Source organism: Salvia miltiorrhiza, chromosome 1 (assembly GCF_028751815.1).
Source record: "Salvia miltiorrhiza cultivar Shanhuang (shh) chromosome 1, IMPLAD_Smil_shh, whole genome shotgun sequence".
Classification (NCBI taxonomy): Eukaryota; Viridiplantae; Streptophyta; class Magnoliopsida; order Lamiales; family Lamiaceae; genus Salvia; species Salvia miltiorrhiza.
Genome location: NC_080387.1, coordinates 71,105,146 through 71,110,565, shown reverse-complemented (window position 1 = coordinate 71,110,565; position 5,420 = coordinate 71,105,146).

Genomic DNA, 5,420 nt, shown 5'->3' with positions numbered 1-5,420 from the left:
CTCAACCATGATGAATGGAGATCCCAAGAACATGGTTCAATGAGACAACTAAATTATGAAAGTTCAAGTTGAGCACTTGAAACTTTAAAATTCATTCCTATAGCTGCTCAAGTGCAAAGCCTGCAGTTTGTGGTAAAGGGTAAGCCTTCAAAGCTTTTAATGATTCCTATAGCCTTATTAGGTGGAGTATGGCAGGATACTCTTTATAGGAGATCACCTATACAAGTGAAGAAGTGGGGCCGCTTCAAATTATCAAATAACACTTGTGAATCCAAGAAATGGTCCAAGGCCGAAATGGACACAACGTGAGAACGAAAGATATTAGATCTATTATTGTGTGTATGTTGTTGACTAGGTTTACACAAAAGTTGACCGGTTCAAGACATCATGTTCACCGAGCAACGAGTAAATCCGATGGCATTACACTAAGGAAGGTTCAAAGCTAACAACTACCTATCCTAATGCAATAATAGATCGTCGGGACTTAGTTTTTTGCATTTGCATTAATCATCATTCATGTGGGGGATTGTTGGAATAAATATCTTATTTAATGTCATAATTACTTTGGTAATTAATGGAATTAAATGATATTCTTGAATCTACATGTTGAGTAGATTAAATTGGTATATTTACTTATTTAAATATATAAAGAATTGAATGAGTAAATTAATGCCAAAAATATGGAGACGGTTTAAGACCGAAGAGACACGATGGTTCGGACATATTTATCCAATCAGTACGCGTGGAAGCGGTTAAGGACCGAAGAGACACGATGGTTCGGACCACATGTTGGCCAAACAATACACCCCTTCGGACAGAAGAGACACATCTCTTCAAACAAAAAAGGGTGCACCTCTTCGGATTGGAAAGTCATGTCCGTTCAAGGAAACCCCTGGAAAACTATAAATAGGGCCCTCCAGAATGAGATTAAAAACACACCAAAAATTCAGATAATTAATTCATTCATTCTGTCTTCTAGTTCATACTCAAGTCCCGAGTATTCTGTAGTTCGCCGGAAGTCCGAGTTCCTAGTACAAGGTCTCGTACTCATTCAAACTGTTGTATCTTGGGGACATTTGCCATCGAACCGTGTGTACTGTGCGGGGCAATTTTGTCTTACGGAGAAAGAGTCCAACTCTTGCCTCGGTTCCCACATTTACGTCGTTACTCTGTCCGCATTTCTACACCCGCCAATAACAATAAGGTCATATTAGATTCTCATATTCCCTTAATTAATTATTTGATAGCCTAAATATTAATTATCTCTAACCCGATAATTAACAAATCCCGCTTCTAAAATAATGTCTCTTCAACGAATACATCTCCCACACACTCAAGTACATCTATTCCTTATCACAAGTCTTAACAATATATTAGGCTTTTGTAAAAGAAAATTAACAAAATAATTATCTCTTTGACGACAATTCTTTCCATAGTTAATCTTTTTTTGGCAGTGAAGCCAATTTACTAATTGTAGAGCACACCATGTTCCTTTTTAACGGATTTTATTCTCCTTTTTTATAAGTGTAAATAAATTACCGTCAAATGCCGAAACCATAGGAAATGAAACTATATATCCACCGATATTAACCAAAAACTAAAGCAAAAAATCCTTACCTCCTCAAACTCAAACGCAAACACAATGGCCAATAAACGTGCGTTACCGCTCCTCCTCCTCCTCCTCCAGCTCGCCTCCGCCGCGAGCGACGGCGGGGTCGTCGACGCGGCGTGCAAGAATAAGCTCCCGAACGCGGAATTCTGCGCGTCGCTCCTGCAGCCGTACGCGTCGGAATTGTCGGAGGCGCACGGCTTGAAGACGGGGATGGCGGCCGTGAACGCCACCCTGAAGCGGGTGGACGAGCTGAGGGAGTTCATGGTCCACGAGGCCGTGCGGGAGACGACGACCGCCGAGGAGCTGCAGGCGCTGAGCCGCTGCCTCGGCAGCATCAGCAACGGCGAGGGCGCCCTCAAGGTGGCGCTGCAGACGCTCAACAAGACCAGCGGCACCGAGAGAGCCGAGGTGTTGAAGATAATCGACGGCGCCGCCGCGGAGCTCAACGCCTGCGCCGACTCCTTGAAGAAGCACACGCACGACGACGTCGTTCGGAAAGCCTTCAACTTGACGGAGGAATCCGTCCAGGCTTGTTCCCTCGCCAAAGCGTTTTTGCCCTAATTTTTCTAAATTTCTTTTTGTTGTTGTTGTTGTAATAAATGTTTATCAGAGTTCATAATATAATAATATTAATATAATAAAATTGATAGTGAAATTATAACACCGACAATGAGATATTACGTACTAGCGAGGCGAATCACATGAAGACATTTTAGTGTTATAAAATGTGCTAATTTTTTGTGTAACAAAATTCAGTTACATCTTCGCGTACTTGCATCTATAAACATTTGTGACATATAAATAAAAGTAAGTAAAGTCTACTAGCTAGATACAAAAATTGATACATTTATAAATGTCACTGAATTTTGGAATATTTTTTATTTTTGTGACACACGTAATAATTATTCATCACAAGATGATACAATTTAAATTTATTTAGTGACAGTTCATCCATCGAGGTAGTGACAATTCTGTAAAACTATGTAGGCATGATTTGCCTCATTATAATTAATATACCATTGTTGATATTTTTAGTTTTTATCTATTTACTACGGGGGACATATATATATTGATATAGGTCTTGATTGATATCTAAGATGTAACTATATATAAATGTTACCGTCGAAGCTATCATGCATGCAATGATTTCATAATATAAATGAGAAATATCACGAAACAATATATTGACTAGATTTTATGATGATACGTAAAACAATAACATCTATTACAAAAAATCGAAATTTAAAAAGTTAAAATACTTTATTTTTTGGAATAATCAACTTAAATATACATTTTTAAGCAATAAAATTCAAATTAAATAAAAACAATAATTATAACCCTAATTGGATAGGTGAATCCTAAATAATAATTGTAAAACAAAACTAAATCACAATATACTGAAATTGATGAAAAAATAATTAAAAAAATCAATAATGAGACACCAAAGTTGAGATAGACGGATCGATCCCAAGTGATTATTAACTATATCATTCTTCATAAAATATATCTATGGCTCCGCACTTATTCAAAGATAAATTAAAACATTTTTTGGTTGAACAAAAACTTGGTTTTTCAAGCCAACACTTATCATATTTAAAACTACAATCAATACATATATAATTAACTCAGATCTCAACCTTACTAGCCCAAAAAAAAAACTACTCCACCTAGCTATTACACTTATAATTCTCACCACTATAAGCTAATCCTATAAATCCTACAACTTAGAGAACGGCTTATTCTCAAAGACTACGTGTGTGTCGTTCCTCAATTTTCCAAAAATAAAAATAAATGTAATAATTAAAAATATATCAATATATTCACATAGATAGTCTAAAGCTAGGGCGTAACGAAGGCTTTCACGATAGAACAAGCGAGGAGCGTCTCGTTGACCGAGCGCAAGGATTGGCGCGTGACGTCGGCGTTCTCGCCTCCGGCGGCCATGCCGGCCGCCTCGCTCTTCTTCAGGGCATCCTGGCAGCCCGTGAGCTCCAAGGTGGCGATCTCTATCATCTTGATGGGGATGGCCTTGCCGAGCTTCCGCGGCGCGTTGGCCTCGCCGGTGTAGTTGAGCTCGCGCACCGCCACCTTGAGGCTGCCCTCGCAGTGGCCCACCTGCTCCACGCAGTCCATGATCGCCCTCTTCACCTCCTTGTTGCTCGCGCTCCTCACCGCCTTCCCCACCATGTAGGTTCTCACGGCCATCGCCTTGTCGATGGTGGCGTTGATGGCCGCGAACCCCATCTTCTTGGGGTCCCCGTCCGAGAAATCGCTGGCGCTGGGCTGGAGGAGCATCGTGCAGAAGTCCGGGTCGGGGGTCTTCTTGCACGCCTCTTCCAGCCCCGCGCTAGGGTTTCCGCCGTGGGCGGCGGAGACGAGGAGGAGGAGGAGAAGAAGGATAAAGTTAGCGAAAAGGGTGGATTTCCCCATTTTTTTGATTTGGTTTAGGGAAATACGGAAAGGATTGTTGTTGCTTTTTATAGTTATATTCAATCGGTTTTTTCAGTTGGGGATTTGTTGCATCCGTGTTTCTCGATGTATGGCTAATTAAATATGTGTGCGGCAGTTTGTATAATAAAAATAAAAATAGAACGTTGACATTCAAACTTTCAAATGGAAAAATAAAATGGAGTGCTACTTTACAATAGTAAGTTTGTAACTTTCTTTCAATTCTAAAAGGGTTTGATCAGAAATATTTCAAAAATATCTTTCATAAGAGAATTTTGTGTTCTCTCTAAAATAGATCATATTGTTTTTTCTATTATTGAAAAAACAATACTTGTTATTGTATTAGGCAAAAGTGTACTGTGAAATTTTGATTGGAAAAGAATGAATAAGAAAATGTGAGAAAATATTATCTTTTTCTCTCTCTCTCTTTTTTCTTATCATATTGGAAAATATTTTCACCCACTACGTACCGTCCTTAGTATAATATTATTCAACATAGGAAAATGTCGAACCAGTCTTTTGAAGGTATATATTCACCTGAAGTTGCATATTCATGTTTCATTTACTAATTATAATTTGGTTATACGTTGTAGCTTGTTTACGGAAACATTTAATTTGAAAAAAATAATTTTAATACAGAGTTCACATGCAGTTAAGAAGTTTAATCATTGTCATGGCTAAATAATAAGTAACTCGTTCGAATATGTAGTAGCAATGATTACCATCACTAATTTATAGTATCTTTAAATAGAAAGGCTTCAGGAATATGAATAATATATGTTGATGATTTTTCTAATTAAGTTCCATCAAGACATGATTTGCCTCCTTACAATTAATTAAAACTCGATTTGAGATAATGTTTTTTAAGATAAAACCAAAAGAATACTCAACTGCCTTTCAGAATCCAAATGAAATTCTTCGGTACGTGACTGGTGTTGATCACTCGACGAGTTCGAAAAACATTGTTCATGATCATACTTCAAAAAAAAAAAAAAAAAAAAAAAAAACGAAATATATGGTCATGATATTCAAAGAAAAAATTGCATATCAAAATGAGACACTATTTATTAATTGAAATTTTATTAAAAGAAAAGAAAACCTAAAAACGAAACCCATAAATGCACTTATGCACATAGACACAAGCTAAGGGTCGAACCTTGTTAAAACCTCTTTGAGGCATCAAAACGTGACACTATATCATGCATGGTTATGTTATATATTCTTGCACTTATATTTCCAATATATATATTCTACCATTAATGTATATTTGTACCTTTTAACTTTTAGTATTATTATAAAATGTTACAGCTGTACATATGTTTCATTTAATTTACTTCCCCGTCTATTATACTTTCATCGA